The sequence below is a fragment of the Oreochromis aureus genome, linkage group 4 (genome assembly GCF_013358895.1).
Source record: "Oreochromis aureus strain Israel breed Guangdong linkage group 4, ZZ_aureus, whole genome shotgun sequence".
Classification (NCBI taxonomy): Eukaryota; Metazoa; Chordata; class Actinopteri; order Cichliformes; family Cichlidae; genus Oreochromis; species Oreochromis aureus.
In genome coordinates this window covers 13,126,935-13,148,060 of record NC_052945.1, presented here as the reverse complement: position 1 = coordinate 13,148,060, position 21,126 = coordinate 13,126,935, and the positions used below count along the sequence as shown (strand labels likewise).

The following is a 21,126-nucleotide window of genomic DNA, read 5'->3' as shown; positions in this document are numbered from 1 at the left end:
ATAAAAAAAAATCAATCAGATGTTCCCAGAAGCCAATGTGATGATGTCTGTGGCTGAGGGGGGTGGAGCAGGGGCCTGTGAAGCTGGAGTCACACAGATGTGATCGCCATCTCGATTAGTTAACCCAGGGTTTCATAATTCAGTTACGATTGCGTTCATATTGAGGGGGTGGAGTTGGCAGCAAATAAATGTACTGGCAGCAGAGCAGCTGATTTAAACTGCAGTTTAGTATTAAAGCCTACAGCTTTCATTCACAAAGCAAGGAAAGAAACGCTGCAAAAATGCAGACTGTGTGAGTATTATTGCCCTGTCATTAGGAGATAGGTGAAGCTGATCGATTATCATTGTTATTCCATGATATTAATACTTAGATGAGTATAAAATAATTTTGGTTATTTTTTAATTAAGATTTTTAACTAAATGTAAACCCTTTCTTTCTATCAGTGACCCAGAGAAAAATCGTCGTGCTTTTATTATAACTAGACTGAATTCCTGCAGTTCATTATATGTGCTCCAGCCAGACTTATAATCCTTCTTTATAATCCTGTGTCCCACACCGCTCACTTAGGTCCGTTGATCAGCAGCTTCTAGTAATTTCGAATTTCGTGATTGGCTTGTACAGCCGACTCGGCAAACTCTGGAAACGTGTCAGATCAGGTCATCCCAACTAAAAACATACCTCTTAGTCAACAGCTTCTTACCGTCATTTTCCCGAGTGCTCTTTTATTATTTGACTTTTTTACTATTACTAGCTATGTGCGCGTCTTTGCTTTGGCATTAGCTCAAGATCTACACACTGGTGAAGTTACCAGAACAATACTGACTATAATGATAAATCATAGATGTAGAGAATTTCATACCCAATGGGTTGGGTAAGTAATGAAGTACCAAGTAATGATGCTCACCTGAACGTAGTTTTCTTATCTCCACATTGTTGTCATCTGCTTTGCTGCATTATTTTCTAGCCTTTAAGCATATTTATGGCAGCTTATTTCGATAAAATTTGAGCTGACTGTTAAAATACTTAGCATAACAAACACAGAACATGCACAAACTAAAACAATGTAGCATGCTCACATGAAACTTCAAACATGTACACGGTGAACGCAGTCATAAGTTGGCCTTACGAAGGCTCGTAAAAAGTACAAATATATATGACTGTGGGATTTGTATAGAATATTTGTACACCCTATGGATGTTGGCACTTAGACTACCATCTAGGTGGAGATAAGAAACATACAACATACGCACATACCATTATAGCATGGTTATTTACTACCCTTTTAGTTAATGATTATATTATGTGTTGTTCTTAAATTATATAAGTATCATTCCTTTGATGATTTTAAATGTCTTATACAAATAAAGTGATTTAACTTGGCTAATTTACTCTGACAGAGGACTTGTCAAGCTTAAATTACTCATTTATACAGTTGAATATATTTTTATCAAATAATTCAGTTCTACTTGGAAACATTTATTCAATGAACGTTTATAAATGTATTGATTTAAGCAGAAAAAACAATTAAGCAAAAAACATCTGTGTGGCATTTGCAGTTCAAATCAAACATTAACCACATTTAAATCCTTGGTTGTCCCTTTTTATTGGAAAAAGAAAGCCAAACAAACTTTGGATGGAGCTCAATATGTCTGTACACTGTAGCACTGTTGCGTCACAGCCGTGGTTATCTCAGCCTTCACAAACAAGCCTGTTAGAAGTGTGTAGGAGCTGTGTAATACAGGTAACGTAATCGGCAAACAGAGACTAATTAGGCAGTAAAAGAGATGAGCACACATGCACTCACACTTCCTCCTCATACTTCTGTTCCTGTGAGTGCCCTGCACTGACTCTCATCCAACCCAGTGACCTTTGTGTAGTCTCTATATTTAGCCTGTTTTTAATTTTCCTCTACAACTACATCATTCATCTTAAAGGACTCAGGAGTGACCTTAAATAATCCTACACTACAAAAAATTTGTAATGACAAACACGGGGGGTGGGATTACACTGGAAAATGGAAAATACGCTACGTGCTGTAGATAAAAGTATCTGTTTCACATCTCCTCTGCAGGAAGGCTACACCCTGCAGTGATGATAATGTGCCATATCAGAAGAGGGTGCACAAAGACAAGTGGGATTACAAGTAAGGGAGCTTGAATTACAAGTGTCACTCTTGGGCTTGCTTGTATTTTTGTGCAGAGGTAACAGTGAGATGATTCATCCTAACTTGTGCACCAATAACCTGCACTCGCTGTCTGATACTGCATTACAAGCCTGCACAGCAAGCTGTTGTGGTGAACGGGGATGATAAGGCAATCAGTTGGCTTTTTCTAAAAAATGACTGCAAGTAGTTATGGTCAAGGAGTCAAAAAAAGAAATCGTCATGAAATCGAGGAGACATATTAGCTTATTTTCAAGCTATGGTACAACCTATTGTGTAACCTATGATAAAGAAGATAAAAAAAGAACGGCTCTTTACAATAAACCTCATGAAGCAAAATGGCTTGTTATTGAAACTCCAGTTTCTAGTAAGGAGTTTCAGAGAAAGTGAAGTCGAGGTCATCATTTTCCCTACTGTAAAGGCCATAACATACTGAGCACGCTGCAAAAAGGGACACGAAATTCTGAGTTTTTCAGATGCAAACGTGTCATGTAACATTGTAAGCGGTGTGTTTTTGTGGAAACTTCGTCCTCAAAAAGCACACAGTGGAAAAAATGAAGTCAAAATCAATCGATGATGAGATGGTCCTGATGATTCTAAACAAGAAAAGGACCAAGCAGAGATTCTGGGTTCATCCAGTTGTCACAAGAAGGCAGCAGCAGGGAGAATTTCATGGTTTGATCTAGGAGCTGAAGCCGCGAGCGTTCGTTGGCAGAGTTGGGGCCACATCTGAGGAGGCAGAGAGCTGTTGACCTGGAGCAGCATCTAGCTGTGTGTCTGAAATAAAATATTATTTTTCTACTATTTGTATATTCAGAACTGGTATGCGTCTGAGCTCCAGTGCACTTGTTGCCAAGTGAAGCGGTGTGTTTGGTCAGATCAGTTTGAGCTTGGTTTAAAAGAATAAATGCCACAAATTCATCTAGTAAAATCATTCTTGATTAAAATATGTGAATTTAAAATATCTGCATGGATTTTACACGCGTGGTGAGTAAAGGCCTTCATCTTGAACAACATTTAGATTTGACTGGGATTCATGTTTGAGCCTCTGTGAATTGGATGCTGATGAGTTGCAAAGAGATCCTTCCACATTTTAGCCAGTCACCATAGTCAGCCTAGCTCCTCTGGACTTCATTTCCATTTATTTTGCATGCACACATTTTAGTGTACATTTAGTGTAATTTTAAACATTCCCAAGTACTTTAGAAATGAATATTTTAATATTTTATCCTTGTGCGTTCTCAACGTTCTCTACCCAAAGTGCAAACTGTAGTATTTCTGTAAAGAGGTTTGACCTGCTGCAACATTTGCATTTAAGATCTGTTGTGCTGGTTGCCTGGTGATGGATGTAATGCAGCGATGTCTTGAGCTTCCAGAAGACCTTCAGTAGTATGGTGCAGGCCTTTGGAGAGCACAAATAATACTCCATAACAGCAGCCTGTTGGTGTGTATTGAATATTTGATGTGTTTAGTTTATGACAACATGTCTGAAAGACGACAGCGAGCTTAATTAATGATAACCCTTTAAAGAAGATGAGCTTTGACAGGAGAGAACTGCACACCCGAGGTATGAATCATCACATGGACAAAAAGGAACTAGCGACTAGGTCAGCTACGCATAGCTTGGGGGGGGTCAAGGAAGGAAAACGGATACCCTGACTTTGCTCACTTCTGCAGCATATAAATGTAATGAGACAGTTGATAGTTTGCCTTAGTTTAAACACTGCTATTCATAAAGAGTCACACTGGTGGAAAATCTTGCAGGCAACAGTATGCAGTTGCAAAAAAACAGCCTCCTCATGCTGTAAGTAGCCATGTGAAATGTAAACGAAAAAGAATGACTTTGTTATCCTTTATATTAATGTGGCTATTTGGAACAGCCACTAGCACTTCAGATTTCTGGTTGACAGCACATTGTATAAGCCACTTGTTAAAAGGCATAACTCCATACTGTGCATATGTTGCAAATTGGGTGCACGCATATATTTAAACAGTTAAATAATACCATTTATAAGTTTCTGCTTTGCTTGTCTTTTATTTGCAAAATAATTTGTAGCAAATGAAAAACTGAGAGATCGAATCAGCTGCTTCTCTTGTGAGTGTCTATCTCAGTCATGGACTGCAGCTGGCAATGACAGGCTGTTTAACTGCAGAAATTCTCCACTTGCCCCTAGGTTCTGGTTAGTGTCCACCAAATTTGCAGCACATCTCCAGAGCAGAAGAAGGCCTATTGACAAAAACTGCAGTCCAAGATAGTGGAATCTGAATATAACCGTGGGAAAGCAGCTAAATGATATCAAGGATGACCACAAGAGCAACGGGATCAGTGAGTCATGGGACAAACCCACAGCAGACTTCATTTTTGTTTTTTTAAGTGAGAAGACAATCCAATTACTAAAGGTATTGCTATTACTAATATCAATCAATCTATTTATCCATCCATCTTCTGCTTATACAACTTAGGGTTGCCCGGGAGTTCCCAGCTGTCACAGGGTGAAGGCGGGGTATACCCTGGACAAGTAGCCAGTCTGTCACATGGCACTCACAGTCACATTCGCACTTACAGCCAGTTTATATTCACCAGTCACCTTAACCCTGTTGAGACCTCTGCCTCAGCAGAGTTTCTTTAACCCAAACCCAAACCTTCTTATGATTTGTTTGTTTAAAACAAACAAATTGTGAGCAATAAATCATATAAACGATGCAGCCTTTAGCAAAAATGATACAAATAAAACTTCTGCATTTCTGAATTTATTTCTTCAGCCCTTATGCCTCCCTATATAAACTTTTCCAAACTGAACCATCACTTCATCGTCACCCAGTTTTGATCTAACCAGTGCATCAAGGCATCAAAAGACATCTTGTGCCTACGCCTGCAACATCACTGGCTTCTGACAAAATGGCAGTATTTGATTTTTTTCCACAGAGAAAAAAAAAAATGAATGTAACATTACTGCCATAGCCAGTTTGAAGCCGGCTATGACATTAACATCTGTTTAGTATTGCAATGATCCTGTCACACAGCCTTACTGTTCGCATAAACAGCACCAGTGCAGGACAGCGCAGCATATGTCAGAGAAGACTGCAGAAGTTATTTTGCTCTGTATGTTTTTTTAAATGAATCATCAAAACTAGCACCATAACAGACAGCTGCACGTTGTGCATGTCTGAGCGCTACATATGAAGAGAGGTCAATGTCTCCCTCACTGTGTACACAAAACACAGAGGCCCACGTCCAACTTCCCGTCAAAGACACACTGACTTCAGCGGTCTCTTCGGTGAAGGAGGAGGGCATGTTGTTTTTCAACTCCAACTAACAATCCTCGCCACTGAAAACCAAAGAGAAAGACTTCATTCATGGTAAGGTAGCATAGACAAAAATATTCCTCTGGGAGACATTAGTCTCACATTGTCTCCAATTCAAATCCCTTAATTTACATACACCGCTCATTCCAAACCGTTTACCAATTACAGCACTAACGACAAGCAGCACTGCGGCAGTGACATTTGGTTTATGTGTAAGCTGTAAGACGCATGTCCTGTTAAAGTTCATCAGACACACCCAATAACTAATGCCAGAGAAGTTATAAATTTGTTGGCTAATAGCATAAGAAAAACCATTCAAGGCAAAAAGTTGGGGCGTATGTTCTGTATTAAAGTCACAGTTCTAAGTAGGGAGCTAGATGAGAAAACTGATAATATTCTCAACTCCTCGAGCATATTAGCTTCCCTTAATTTTGTGCACAGACAGCTCGATAAAGACAACTGGTTCTTTTGTCTGGGGGCTTGTAAGGTCAACAATTTCATGACAGGAAAAAGAATAATAACTCTTCTCGCAGTGTGGGCCACACACAGCCCACTTTGATGCTAAGTGGGCCAGACCAATTCAATTTGATTTTATAGCACTAAACTGTAGCCTTTCTGTCAGTGTAAAGATGTTCAACTACACAGAAAACCTGAAATCTTAATTTGAATTAATTTAAATTAAGATTAAATCCTCAATTTAAGAAAATTTTCACTTAGTAAAAAATGCTGCTGCAGTGAATTAAAAAAAAATATCTCAGAATGACTCTTTGGACTTAGACTGGGAGAAATTCATGAGAAAAAATGGCAGAAAAAGTTGTTAATCCACAAGATCTTTCCATTCTTACTGAATCCCTCCCCTCATCCTAAATTTCTAAGGTAGACGTACAGAAAAGTACATTCAGTTCTGTTGTTTTTTCCTATTAATCACTTTGTAACAGTCACATATTGTGGTGTCTCTTTAAGACAACTTAAGGTAAGGGTTAGTGATGTCATAAGTATGGGCCACTGCCCTCTGTGGAGTATGAGAGCAATGTGCTTGCACGTGAGCTCATGGACAGAGACAGATTTTATATGTTTTACCTCTAACAATTTGAAACATTGTAGGAACACTGTGCTTCATGTGTGATAAGCAGCAGCTGTTCAACCGGGCCTTGTAAGGTTGATGAAGAGGGTGTGCATTAAAAGACAAGCACTGTGGAATTCCCAGTACCAGTGTGGACGTGAGTTTTTCTGACTGTCCTGTTAAGTGTTTGTCCTGCTCCTCTCAACCACTGAGTACAACACACGTTGCAACTTACTCTGATGTAGTGTGAATGTGCCAGATTGAAGACATTGCCAGGCCAATTCTGCCCCCCTGAGCCTTATATTTGACTCCCCTGTACTAGATACACTAATCAAAAAAGAAATGTAAATTTTGTTGTGAAATTTGTTTAAACCCATTTCTTAGAGGTTAACATTAATCTCACAGAAACCAAACATATTCTGGGAGTACTTTTCAGTTCTGGTTGTTTGGTTTTGGTCAGTGGTGGTAAATGGATCGCTAAATTGTTTACCAAACGTGATTTAACACAATTGTACAACTCAGAATTGGTTCAGTTTACTGCATTCTCAAGCCAGGAGTCTCAGAACACAAAGAAACAGTGTATCTACAAGCTCTTCATTAGCAGAGATGGATTGGTACTGTAATCTGATTACTTTTTTCAAGTAACGCGCAAAGTAAGGGATTACTATTGCAAAAAAGTAATTAGATTACTGTTACTTTCCCGTAAGCACGCTGCGTTACTGCGTTACTAAACTGTGATTTTGTTTGTGAGAGTGTCTCATGACAATGACGTAAGGGCGTGCGACATTCGTGGTAACAGACATCTGCAGATCAACAATGGATAATATATAGAGTGTGGGAGAGAGTATGACTGTGCAGCATTTAAATCGTGGAAGTACTGACCTTACTTTGAGTTTGCTTCTGTAAAAAGTGACAAAAACATTAGCGTCTGCTGTACACTGCGTGGGAAGAAAACTTCTTTTTACAGCGAAAAAAACCCCCCTAAATTTCTGAGCAAGTACCTAGCACGCTGCCTCGGGAATATGAAATTCACGGAGAAACCCCCGGATCCTACCGCTGTCATGACCACTGCGGCACTGGGCAAACCTCCGCCTGCTCCACTCCTGTTAAACAGGTGAAAATAGATTTAAGAATGACAGGACTCAGGCTATGTCCACACGTACACAGGTATTTTTGAAAGGATTTTCCATTTTGGGGGGGGGGTTTTTAAATCCCGTCCACACATGTAGTTTTAAAAAATATCTCCGTCCACATGTAAATGCTAAAAACGATAGGTTGGCCAATCCGAAGTCTAGAAGCCTGGGAGGGAAAGAGTGAACAGGGTTTTGTACTCTCACAAAACCTTAAGTACTTCTGAAAGTTTTTGTTTTTCTGGAAAGGCAGATAATTTTGTGTTACTTTTCAAGTGCCTTCATCATTTCAAATGTTAATAACTAAAGACTATTTTGGCTGTTGTGTCGACTCACAATTTAGGAATGAACAAAATGCATACAGCATACATAAATTAATTTTTTTTTTAAATTAAATTTATTCAAAACCGACGTTGGGATTTGGGTTGTGAGAAGCCACGTCCGAAGTTCACTCTGACGCCTCTGTCTTTCTAAATGGAGGGGCAGTAACTGCATGTGTATATGTAAGCGTGTAAAAACTGCGGATAGTAATATTAACAGCAACAGTATTTTATCTCAATCCGCCATTGTAGAAATTCATCTCATGTAAACAATAATGTGGTGCACAGCTTGACGTCAAAAAAAGCGCACACCTTTGACATGCATGAGTAAATCTCTGTTTTCCTCATCCAGACCGAAACAGAAAAAGTAGAATTGGACTGAAATAAGTAATCAGTAAAGTAATCGGATTACTTTTTGGAGAAGTAATCAGTAATTAGTTAATAATTACTTTTTTCAAGTAACTTGACCATCAATGATCATTAGTGCCACAACTGAGTAAAGATGACCAAGGTTGAGCTATGCTGGATCCTGCTATATGTCCAAAACTGTCCATGGATGCTCTCTGGTCTCATTGTTCTTGGTATAAATCTGAGAGAAACTGAGATGAGCTGCTAAAGCTGGTACTTGTGCCACTTTTTGTGGCACAAGTAAGGCACATCCAGCCTGAAGCTGTATAATATAGTAGTGCAATGTGGACAATGTAGTAGTGCTAATCTCTCTGGATGAGGAGATACTTCCTTGGAAAAAAATCTAGTTCCGACATGCCGCCATACTGAACGTGGGACACGCTGGGTCAGCGGTTTCATTAGAGGCAGCCACAACCAGCAACCATTGCACAGCTGCAGACTGCACTCTTCCAGAAATGGAGAGCAATTTGTCAACAACAGATCCAGAAGCTTGAGCAATCCAAGCACACACAGGTGACTGCATCACATTAGATGAGGCCAGACCTCATATTGAACTGTTTGCATGTATATACTAATGAATATCCATATTCTAATTCATTCAAATCAATAACAATCAAAACTGTCTAAAGATGCTCTACAGAAGCCTGAGACTGAAACCTGTTCTGAGCAGATTCTGGCTCATAAGGGATGATTTTACTGCTTGAATACAACATAACGTAGTGTCCGCTGGATGTTGGTTCTCGTCTCTTACTGTACGGTTAAATGCCACTGTGTTTTCAGCACAGCAACAGCTGGTTAAGACTGCTCCATCAAACATCGGTTTACCTGTTTTGGTTTTAAAAGGTGGAAAAGGTGAGTTAGGCAATAAAGTTTACTTTTGTCCCCTTAGTCACGTCACCAGAGCCATTGATAAAATAGAAGAACACTGAGAGGAAGGGCTCTACAACATTGGTTTCCAATACAGATTGTTGGAGGAAACCTATTTTTCTTGGGTACACAAGATTTAACACGATGCTGACTTATATCCAACACTGGATTCAGGGGTTCAGTTCTGCACTTTGACGTGATACTTGGGCTCTATTCGATGGGAAACCCATTAACAAACTGTGTACCTGAACAGTTGTACAGCCAAACGTTTAACGTCAGAAATAAGACCACATGAAAAACATCTTATGAAAACCTTCTTTCATCTTTTTTTAATTAAAACAAGAAAACACTGAAACAGATTTTCCAGATTCTCATGGATATAACCAGAAATTTTCTATTTATTTGAATCCTTAAAATGTAGAACATTTTTTGACCACGCAGCAATCTGCTTTCATTTTGTCTAATCCTCTGTACTTTAGCTGTTGTTTACCTTGTGACTTACAGGGCCTCATTATGTGGAGGAGGCAGCCAGTCGCTGCACTTTTCTGATTACTTTCTGTAACCTGAAGCATTTTCTGCGCCATGCTCTTTGCATGAAGACCTCACTTTGAGTAAACTATGTTGATTTAACATGACAAGTGCATGCACAACTCCATTCAAAGTGTTTGCTTTTCTTCTGTGACGTCTTGGGCCTTCAAACAAAGATTATTGTTGTTTTATATACTCAGCGAGGATTAGATTTGCAGAAACAGCAGGACTGAAGCAGTTTAAAATTTGCCAAACCTTCAAAAAATACGTACATTGGAGCAGGGGCATTTAAAAAAACAACAACAAAACATTTCATTATGAAATGATGAGTGAACGAGAATTCAGAGATTATTTGTCTGTTGATGGAGAAAAGTTGTCCTGATGTGCGACCCAAAGCCCACAGCATAAGCACGGTTGCAACAGTTTCCAGCTGAGCAGTCACTGAGATAAAGCAACTGTTGTTTGTGCTCTCTACTGTGATAATAGGCTGTGTTGGGGAGCAAAAGGATCTATATTTGACCCTCAACCCATATACATACAACAAGGGAGCAGGGGGTATTTTTAGCACCTAACCAATGTAGATCTGAACAAATGGAAAATTGCTCGATACCTCTACCTGCTTCAGAGTTTACAAAAGTGAAAGCGTTCCTATGTTCTTTGATCTTTTTTAAATCCTTTGCTGCTCCTATGCAGGTATTGATTCTCTCTGATAAACGCTCAAGTCTGTACTTTGTATGGAAATGTTTCGGCGCACACCGAGGAGGAATTGACTTCATGCAGAACAGACGTGCTGTCACCCCCCACTGAGACGTGAACGTATCTGTCGCCTCGAATTTTGATCCACAGCTTGACCCATAGTGGCCCGGCTGAAAGGCTACAAGCACATGGGCCCTGTTCAGCAAACTGATGCGTGTAGGTCGGTCATTAGTGTATAATCATATGAGTCTGACTGGGTGATTCATCTTGGAGAGAGAGAGCACGAGTGATATGTCTCCATCATCACAACCCACTGACTTCTGTCATGACTTATCTGAGAGATAATTCCAATCATGACCTTCAGCCTGTGAGGCTACATATCCCAGTCCATCTACAACACTGATTACACTTAATGAGCAGTATTTTTGTTTTTTCTGTAAAACACGATTTACAAGAGACCCTCAGAATTTAGTCTAAGTATTAACATCTGGCAAAGAGTGCTGAAATATTACTGATTCACATCTGCTGGGCTCAAATATCAAAGACACTCTTACTCTCATACATATGCCGCTACTCACTTTATAAAATCATTGCGGTGACAGGCAAATATATGTGACTTTGAAAAACTGATTTTTCATTTAGGCCATAACGGATTAATATAGGAAATCTACAAATACAAAAGAGTCACATGGCTTGGTGCGTTCTTAGATGATGCCAAGTAAAGCAATAACAGTGCAATGTAATCTGTCATTCAGTACTTCTTTTATCTGTCTTCGTAAAAAGACAAATAGTAGAGCAATACCGGTCTGCTTTCATTTTTGGGGTATTGAATATGGGTGTTTTGTAAAAAAACACAGTTGCATCTGCGAGGTGTCCGTGATGCACTGCGTCTCACTCCTAATGCATTTCATATGTACTCTTGACCAGGGACTCTTGGTTCATTGGCTACTCTTCGTATTTCAGCACCGCAAACTTTTCCTAAACCCAACGAGTGAGCAAAAACAAAACTGATCACTGAACTGAGCGAATGAAATCAAAGTAAAACAAAATAAAAGCCAGAGGCCAACGCGGTCTCCTGGCTGCAAAACTTTTATCTTGACCCCGTCCCACACCTCATACGGATTCGCAGGCTATGGCGCTCTTAAAATCTGTGCTATCTCTGTGAAGCCAGCAGCTTCTGAAAAATGGCAGTATCTATCACAGCGTGCTCCTGTCATTGGTAACCTACTGTTGTCATTCTTATTCTTTTTTTTGCTTTCTGTTTTCATTCTCTTCAGTCTGAAAACAGTGAGTCCTCTCTGTCCTGCTGTTATTGCAGACACGTCTTAACTAACCGTGGCAGAGATTGTTTTAAAAAAAACATTTAAAATAGAAGAAGCTGTTACAGTGGCCACACAGGAATCTGGATACCAACATTTTACATTTCACTTTTTTTTCTTTTGTTTCAAACAACAGCATGGTGATTGAGTGACAGTAAGAAGCTGATGGGTTCAAATCCACAGGCTGGCCGGGGCCTTTCTGAGTTTGCCTGCTCTCTGTGGGTACACCATCTTCCTCCCATCATCCAAAGACCGGTGATTATAAACATATGAATTATGAGCGTAGATGATTCTGTCTCTCTCCAACATATCCAGGGTGTGCCTTTTACCCAATTACAGCTTGGATTTAGTAAAGCTTATCCAATCATGAACTGGAATGGAACTGAATAATCAAAGAATCATGATGAATGGACTTTTTGTTTTTGTCCTATCTGTGATTTGAACCAGGTTTCACCATGTAACTTGGAGTTTTCACAGTCTGTTTATATATCATCATCACAACAATTTATGTATTGTGATTTAAGGGCATTGAAGCAACTGTTGTTGTGATTTGGTGATATATAAATAAAACTGAATTAAGCAGAAGAGACAGCTAAGGCCTCATTCACATGGGCCTGGAGACCCACTGCCACTGGCACTGGCAGGCACTATGATTGCTAAAGTCCCAGTCACACCTAGAGACCAGTCAGTGACATTTGCTAGGGAAAAATGTATATTCTACAACTGATTGTTCAGTGGTTTCTGGACATGGTTGCTGTTGCTAGGTAAAACTGGTCACAAAGAGGTATACAGTGCTCCACTGAAAACATCTTTGGGATTGCTTTGGCTGCAGTTTGCCAACTTGTCTGCAAATACTTGCCAATTGTTCACTAAGCAGTAGTGAACCTGAACTGCACAGCTGTTGTTTTTAAACGTGTTGGTTCAATTGTTGTTCAGTCCAAACATTGTCTATTTCCCTTTTGAGTCACGCAAACTACCGCTCTGTACTTAGTTGGATAGACCAGTTGACGTCTTCCTTACTAGCTGCAGGTTATTGTGGCAATCCGCTAGCAATCAAAGCAATCACAGGGACATTTTTTAAAATCCGACCATCAGAAAGCTTTACTAAGTAGGGCTCACTCTCTAGCTTTTAAGCCTAAATTGAGTTTCAAAACAAACAAAAACAACAACAAAGAAAAAGAAAACAAATGCAAACTTTAAAAGATACGTCCTCTCAATGGTTAAAATTTTTATGAATGGAGGGATGTCCAGTGTGCTTCAGACATCACAGCATTAAAACCTTCCACCAACCATTCAAAGGTATGAATGAAAGGTTAAAAAAGTGCACTCTTGCAACAAATTTGACTTCACAACAATTGTTCTTCTTATGACACTAAACAAGTACTGACTGAAAAGGGTGCATAACGCTTCTCAACTTCCCTTAACGGGATCATACACTGGGAAAATAAATCCTCAAACTATTCCATGGGACTTTCTTAAACTGACGGAATGAAGAAAGGAAGGATATAATTTACGAGTCTCAGTGCATGGCTGATATCCAAAAGGAATGTGGTAAATCTTCGTGCTGTGAAGCTGAAATAGCAAAGCTCTTAGAGAACCAAGAATGAAATGATGCATTTGGTTTCTGAGCGCCGCATTTCTGGTTTTGCTTTATTTACTCCATTATAATAGGTTTCTTATGTTCAGCGTGTGTGAAAATGGAAAAAACAATGATGCAATGATTTCTGACTGAGGCTGTAAGGCACTTTCTATAGCACAATTATATATTAAACAAATTTGAAAACCACTATTTGGCTGTTTTTTTGGCAACCGCAAAAGCTCTGATCGCTTTTGGCCGACACTGCAGAAACAATTCAGTCTGTGCACCATGAGTGGACTCTTTGGGCATGTAAGATTGATTGTCTTTTGTTCACAGGGGCAGGAAGGTACAATGCTGGCTGCCACACGGCCCACAGTAAGTGATGGAATGTGCTGCACTTCATATCTGATTCTGGTGTGGGTACGGAGCAGAGAACATGCAGGAAAAGGCAGCAGACGCTACCAAGAGACCAGAGAGCAACATCGGGACACGGCCCAGACGGGCATCAAGGGAAATAGTTTCCAGCCAAGACATTAAGTGTGCACATATTGGCAAAGAAACAAGAGCACAGTCTAGCCTGCACTGTGCGTTGTGTGGAGTAAACAAAAGAAGCAGCAATGAGCATCCAGAGTAGGCGCAAGGTTTTTCTGTTTTAAGCCATAACAAAAAAGGCTAAAAATGAGGGAAGGTGTAAGGCAACCACTGGGTAAGTCCTTTTCTGGTGCTATATATATCAGTTTATTGCTCTTTAAAAGCAAATAAGTAATTAAATTTTTTTTCCTACAGGTGTTGGAGAGGTTTCATAAAGGAACTGAGATGGCGCTCTGCTATTGACACACTGCTGGGTGTACTTGGGAAGATTTAATAACCTCTTATCTTATCAGTTTAACCCAGTGCGCACCTGAAAGTTGGAACAGCAAAGTCAACCATTAAACTGTGCCTCGAAGCTACGTGGACGTCGATGTATATTATATAAGCAGTAGATGTTTCCTGCTGCTAACAGAAAGGGATTGGTTCTAATTTTTCCGATTTAATTGTGTAAATAAAGATCGGGTGTGTGCACTTGTGACCATGGATGTGTGTGTGTAGTGGCTTTCCGATAGGTCACTGAGGTGATGCGTTGAAGGCAGACCTAACCGACACGTGTCAAGTTGCGGTTAAAAAAAAAGACAATGTCCGCACATTTACCTTTGACTTTTCCACTAAATGCTAGCTGCACTCTTTTATCCACATAGAACATCACAAAGCATGCGGTTGTGTAGCCTAACCAAATTTGCGCTATGGTTACACTAACTATGGTTACATATTGTGATTACGGTCAAAAGAACAATACGCGCCACCTGGCATACATCACACCTGGCTGCAATAAGCTGAATGAATTAAGTTATAGGTGACTGCCTCCTAGTTCATGAAAAGTGCATCAAAATGAAAAGAAACACAAACAAATTCATTAATAAATTTATTTAGAAACCAAGTCTATCCAAGAGTAATTCAAGCCAAGGTAATTTTGTATGTGTGAATAAAGCATTTTGCGTGTATATAAAAATTGGCTTACATTGCAAACAGCACTCCGTCCTGTAAAGTGACTCACATTGCATGTTTGCATACAAACTGTAAATTGCTGCCATCTTGTGGCCGCACTTGGCTACTGTATGGAAGCTAGCTTGACTCTGAGCCACTGGAGTCTGTAGCTTCTGTCGTTTTCAAGGGTGTGTCCTGGAAGCTAAGAGGCCAGGAGTTTTTTGTGGTTCTTTGCACTTCATCAGTATTGCATGCGCTGTATGTTAATTACGTTTCGCTGCTCAAAGATCAGTTGCAATCTCAACGTTACCGCCCACAACCACAGGTATGTGTGGAAACAGAAGGAGCATTAGCAAGTAAGTGTGGATATTACTGTGATTTTTCATTTCAGCAGATTAGTTGTAGCCAGGAAAACCTTTATAAAGAAAATTCAGATAATGAAGGTATTGTGATCTCTGGAATGTCCCAGGGTTTTAAGTTTGTTAAAGTATGGTTTTGCATATGTATATTAGTAGAGCCTAAAGTCTTACTACATATCAGTTAATTGATTATTGGCCTAAGTGTTTCTCCGATTGGCACATAGTGTGAATAATCACTTGGTTGGCTGGATGCAAGTTTAATGAATTGATTTGCTTTTTCTCCCTCATTCCTTAAAAAATATTTAATCTCAGTTAACCATGTCACACAGTATTAAAGCTTCAATTCAGTTTGCTTTTATTATATCAATATATTTCTTTTTTCCATTAAGGTGTAGGGCTGTTTTTCTAATCATATTAAGAAATGTTTTTCTTTTATAGCCAGCCGCACTACAAACATATGATAGTACACTGTGCGAGCTTAACCTTTAATATTCGCAATAGTAATATTACCCATACAACACTGATGGGGAACATGGGAGGGTGAGTATCATCTCTGCTTGCCTTTCAGCAACAATCACCCCACTCCACTGGATTTTTGCATAATCTCTTTACTTGCTTTTTACACTCTCTTGGCTGCTTGGACTCACAAGTAGGAGCATTGTCCCCTAACCACAGGGCTACTGGTTTGATCCCCAACCCTGGTCTCTTCAGATGGCGCCACAGCCTTAGCACCCAGCGGCCACAGTACATTACAGCGATTGCAACTTAGATTTTTCCTGTTGTTGTTTTTACATTTTCCTAGCTAGCAAATTGAGGGTTCGGGTTAGGACAACAGTAATTTGCCCGTTTCAGTTGTCTTCTTAAAAAGATGCACTCTGACAGGAACACTCTGCACTTCTTTTCTATTTGTTAGACAAAAAAAAACCAGCGATGTCAAATTTGTGATAGTGCAACAGCAGCTTTTCGGTTCATTACTTTTGTGCCAACATGAATAATAGATTTGCGGTGCAAAACATTTTCACCTATTGCTGTTGACTGAGCTGGAGAGACAGAAAGAGAGCACATAATGTATACATTTGTATTTATGCATGCACTTCACAGAGATTTCAGTAAATTCTTTTATGTCCAAATGAGTCACGAAATTTGTTTGTGTGCCTCTGTGTAATAGAATTTGCCTTTTTCAGATGTAGTCATGAAGTAAATATGCTGCAGGTAACAATATTAATAATGTAGTCAGTCTAACAAAAAAAAACTAAAACTTTTGTAGTTTTTTTTCTTTTTCTTTCTTTTCACATGCTCTCTGACTACACTATAACAATGATTGACTTCCTTAATCCCCAATATGATGCACAGATCCATAGGAGAGATGCCTTTTACTCCTTTTTCTTTCTTCTTTAATTGCATGGACAGGCCTGAGGATAGAAACGATGAAATATCACGTACAGTTCGATCTCCCGAGAATTTTTGTGTTTGCTCATGCAGGTATGAGTGCGTTCACATTGTATGTGTGTTTTGCGGTCAAGCTGTTATGAGCTGAAGGGGGCGCAGGACTAAGTGGAGCCTAGCAGCAATATCTAGATGGATATTGCAGACTTCTCTTTTAACAATCCAAAGTGACAGCTCTTTGTAGTTGAAGCTATTCTTAGAGCCCCTGGGTCAATTGCAGGGGTCCAATTGAATTGGAGGATGTCGTGCCACACAGGACATCCACGGTCACTTGATGGGGCTGACACAAACACTTACACTCTTACACTCGCACCTGCCTATCACACCTCCATGAGCGTTAATCCAGCTGAGGCTCTCCGGATCACCTTCTTCGTTCTGTCTCCTTTGTTCGCTCACACGTTCTCTTCCTTTGTCTCTCCAGACACTCTCTATCGTTATCTCTGCCTTCTCTATTACTCCCTCTCTCAGCTCGATTATCTGAACCACAGCCAAGGGAAAAGTACAAAGTTAAGCAGCAAGAAATGACCAAAGACGCTGTATTTCTCTGTTCTTGTTGTGTCTCTCATCCTTGTCTTGTTAAGGCGTCTCATAATTAGGAAACCATGGCTATTTTTGAATGTTGTCTATCCATAAATGAATCTCTTTTTTAAAAAAACTACCTGCTGGGTCAAACTCATTCACTTATGTGTAATATAAATTATCAGATGTTCCCATTGTGGTTTCATATAAATTAAAAATACAAATGAAGTGAAGCGACTTTGGACAGCTGATGGATAAACATATTAATGTTTTGCAGGGTTTTTTGTAAGTCATCTGCACTGCCTGTTATTGCTCATTTCTGGCTGCTTAGATGACGACACTGACCACAATATAATGACCTTACTCAAGTGTCTTCAATGCAACTAAACAGCAGGTTTGAAATTAAAACATACGTAAACATACGTTCTTTTCCTGGAGGAAAAGAAAATGTCCTTTACAAATTTACTTAATTTTGTAAAAATGTATTTCCTAAATTCACGTTAAATACATTTCAGTCCATTGATGTTGAGCTGATTCTCATGGAGAGGACAACTGCACTTTAAAGAATGGGTATATTTGGATTTTTATTGGCTTAATGTTTGTTTGTTTTTATGTAAAAGGTAAAAAAAAACTGCACATTATCTGCAACATACTAACAGACCATTTAAAACTTTTGCTGCCATTAGGATGAAAGTTATGTGTAAACATACCTGGACACTAATTTTCCCCCTTCTCTGCTCCTGCTTTGTCTATTTCATGGACTGCCTCTCACAATTACTAACTGTGGATGTTGTCCAGTTGACACTGACCAGTAGAGCTGTGCCTTATCTATTACCACAAGTCCCTCCCATGATATTCATCTCAACCACCCAAATATTTTTTAAGAAAAACAACAAAACCTACATTACTTGACTGCAAGATAAAGACACAAAAGTACCTCCATGACAAACACACATTTATTCTTGCTTTACTATAGAGACTCTGAGGGAAAACACCTGCTGCATTTTCATTTAAAAGAAAGGAAAAAGTCCCACAACTAAGATCACACTTTTTGTTACCAAACAAAACTGAATGAGCAGATATAGCAGTGATAGTCAGTGGAGCCACTTGACTTTCAGTGCGTCCTTTCTATGTGAACTGTGACCGAGAACAACAAATCCTTTTTTCACCTTTTTCTTAAAGAACTCTTTTCTGTTAGAGCTTTGGGATCCTGCAGCTGAACGTGGTGTACAGTACTGGCTAACAGCACTCAGAGCGGTGAGAAGATCAGAAAGCACTCCCAGCTTTCGCTCTCTGCCCCTTGAGGCCAGATCGCAGTCTGAATCATTTAGCTGGAAAGTTGTTCCAAACCACAATGTACTGCATGCATATGAAGGTCATATATCTATGTAACAAATCCAGCGATCCCTGTATTGTCATTCAGCATTTTTATCTGTGGCTATACCGAAACTCATGACTGTGGAAAGTTTGCCACACTGATTGTAGCTGCACTTACAGAGCAGAAACTCACTTTATGTATCGCAAAACCTCAGTAATGTTTATTCTGTATGCACTGAAACTTCTGTGCCGCCCACTAATGTTTGCAAATTAAGACTAAATACATCATCCAGCAGGGCACCACTCATTCACAGAGTGCACCTGCACACACAGATCCACCGAGGAGCATGCCTCTCTGATGCATTACTGCAGCAGCAGCTGTAATAGTAATGAATATGCTTGTTTAGTAATGTGCCAGAGGTGTTTGCCTAACAATGGGCACATTTATTAGCCACACTATGCAAAATGCACAGGGGACTAAGGACCAACATGTTCTCTCATGTGATGCTGCTCAAGTAGGTTTAATTAGGATCAGAAACACTTGTGGACAATTAACTCCCCTAACAATTAAATTCTTATGTATTTTATGCACACAGAGAAACACGACTGTAATTATTCTGCGTGTACATTATTAGATGCATGCGTAGGCATACAGAATAGGGTCGCAGGAGTTAATTTGCTGCTGCCTTGAAATTTCAAAACACAACAAACAAATAGATTTACACATATGCATATGGTGTTAATTAAAAGTCTTCAGCTTCCTCACGTGTATTTTGTAACTCTCTTTGAGACAGTTGCGAACAATTGCGCAAAGAGGGCGACTACTTTAGGCTGAGTGGTCCGTTGTTTTGGTCTGAAGTGGACTAGGTTTAGTCTGGCTGAGCTGATAAGGTCTCTCTACTGCCATTCGTGCACTGAGTGGACACAGTAGTGCTGTAGGCTACGGGAGAATGCAAAGCAGCAAAGTCACATTTAAACACTAAATTAAGCCTGTACTTTCAATTTAAATCCACTTTGAGATTAAGAGATTCTTAAAAATGGATCACTGTATCTGTTTTTCCACAATGATTTACTTAATATACTATTTGCACGTGTTGTAAAGGAGGCAGTAGAAAACTTTATTTATCCTTCAATTATTCTTTCTATAATTTAAATATTTTTTTCAATGTGCTGTTGTGTAAGACCAGAGCCACCAGCAGATACTTTTCGATATACGACACACCGTTTCTGTATTTTTGCACAACCATTTATCCACAGAACGCTCGTGTCTTTGACATGTGGGACTCAAGATCCCAGATAAAAGACAGTTTAGATAACACGGCCTTTGAACATTAGCGATAAGTGACACTAAATGCAACTGGAGGAATCCAGAAAAACGATTCCAGAAATGTAAATGTGTCCGAACATGCAGCAAAAAAAGAGAGAGAGAGAGAAAAATCCTTTCATTTCATTGCAGCAATGCCTTTAAATAATAATAATAATAATGATGCCGATAATAGAGTTTTATTAAAACCCTTCTTGGTAATAGATATTTTAAGGTCCACCACAGCCTGCAACATGGCCAGAATGATGAGATTCTGCTCACGTGAACGAGCTCACGTGTGTCAATATCAAATATCAAACTAAACCAAACTCAATCAAAAATAAATGCAAGGCAAATTACCGTTGACAGCACGGGATTCCGCCGATTCTGCAGATGTGATCTTTCACCGCTGCTCATCATCTGAGCCGCGTATTCCCGGTGAGTTCACGCGGCTCCGCTCTAATCCAACTTTCACAATAAATTACAGCCTCGCGGATAAGTTGTCTGCCCTGTCGGGAAAAACTGTTTGCGGGATTTAACGAAACTCTCAAAGTACGGAAAAAATAATACTAATACAAAGATATTAAACAAATGTATTAAAGTGAATGGTTTGGTTCTGTCTGTGTACTTGCCACCGTTGGCTGAGCGAGGGCGAGCGCACAGCTGCTTACTTGCGCTCCTTGTACCCGCGTGACGTAAGGAGAAGAAGGGGGGTCATTTAAACACGGGGTCAGGGTGTTGTAGTGCTTTTCTGTGTCGTGTCATGTTTTATTAACCAGGTTTCGAGGCTTCTGACGAACGTGGGTTGTTTGAATTTTAGACCGGACACTGGGCTCTTAATTAATTAGGGCTGATTTGTTCTCGTGTCTTATCCAGCTGGTAGTTGCAAACATTTGAACTGAGCTTCATTCTGCCGACAAACAACCCTTATATGCCTTTTAAAATATAGAAATAAATAAATAACTCAGTTATTGTTTGCCTTACTGTTCCACATCTTTTGACAGTTTCTCACATGCACTTGTCCAAAGTCTGCATTTATATTGACTAAAATGTGAAGACAAGGCTTTTTTCTTATAGTTAAAACCCTCATCAGTCAAAGTTAAACACTGCCAGAAAAAAGTAACAAACTTTGCAGAAATTTGTGAATATTATGGAAACTACAAAGAAAATGGAATAAAGTATTTTTTGCCAAGTAATTGTTCAGTTTTGCACAGGAGATATGTGTATGTGTGTGTCCTAAACTGGCTAAAATGGCTTAAAAAATGACATCATCTGCAGTCTAT

The 21,126-nt window shown here is 39.5% G+C and overlaps 1 protein-coding gene and 1 long non-coding RNA gene across 4 annotated transcripts in view; one reads left to right on the top strand and one right to left on the bottom strand.

Annotated features, from left to right (window-relative positions):
- gcgra (glucagon receptor a) overlaps window positions 1–20,505 on the bottom strand; it is a 49,439-nt gene extending 28,934 nt beyond the window's left edge. The window contains exon 1 of one of the 3 annotated variants that reach the window (XM_031736482.2): window positions 20,204–20,505. The gene's annotated coding sequence lies outside the window, so the exon portion shown is untranslated. Of the gene's footprint in view, window positions 1–7,413; window positions 7,441–7,532; window positions 7,619–20,203 lie in introns of those variants that run through there. The other 2 variants (XM_039611364.1, XM_039611366.1) reach the window with 2 other exon arrangements.
- LOC120439941 lies at window positions 7,548–14,428 on the top strand. Its single transcript, XR_005612861.1, has 3 exons — window positions 7,548–7,645; window positions 13,715–14,084; window positions 14,165–14,428. It is a non-coding gene; the product is annotated as an uncharacterized LOC120439941 (long non-coding RNA).
- Window positions 20,506–21,126: the final 621 nt, after the last annotated feature.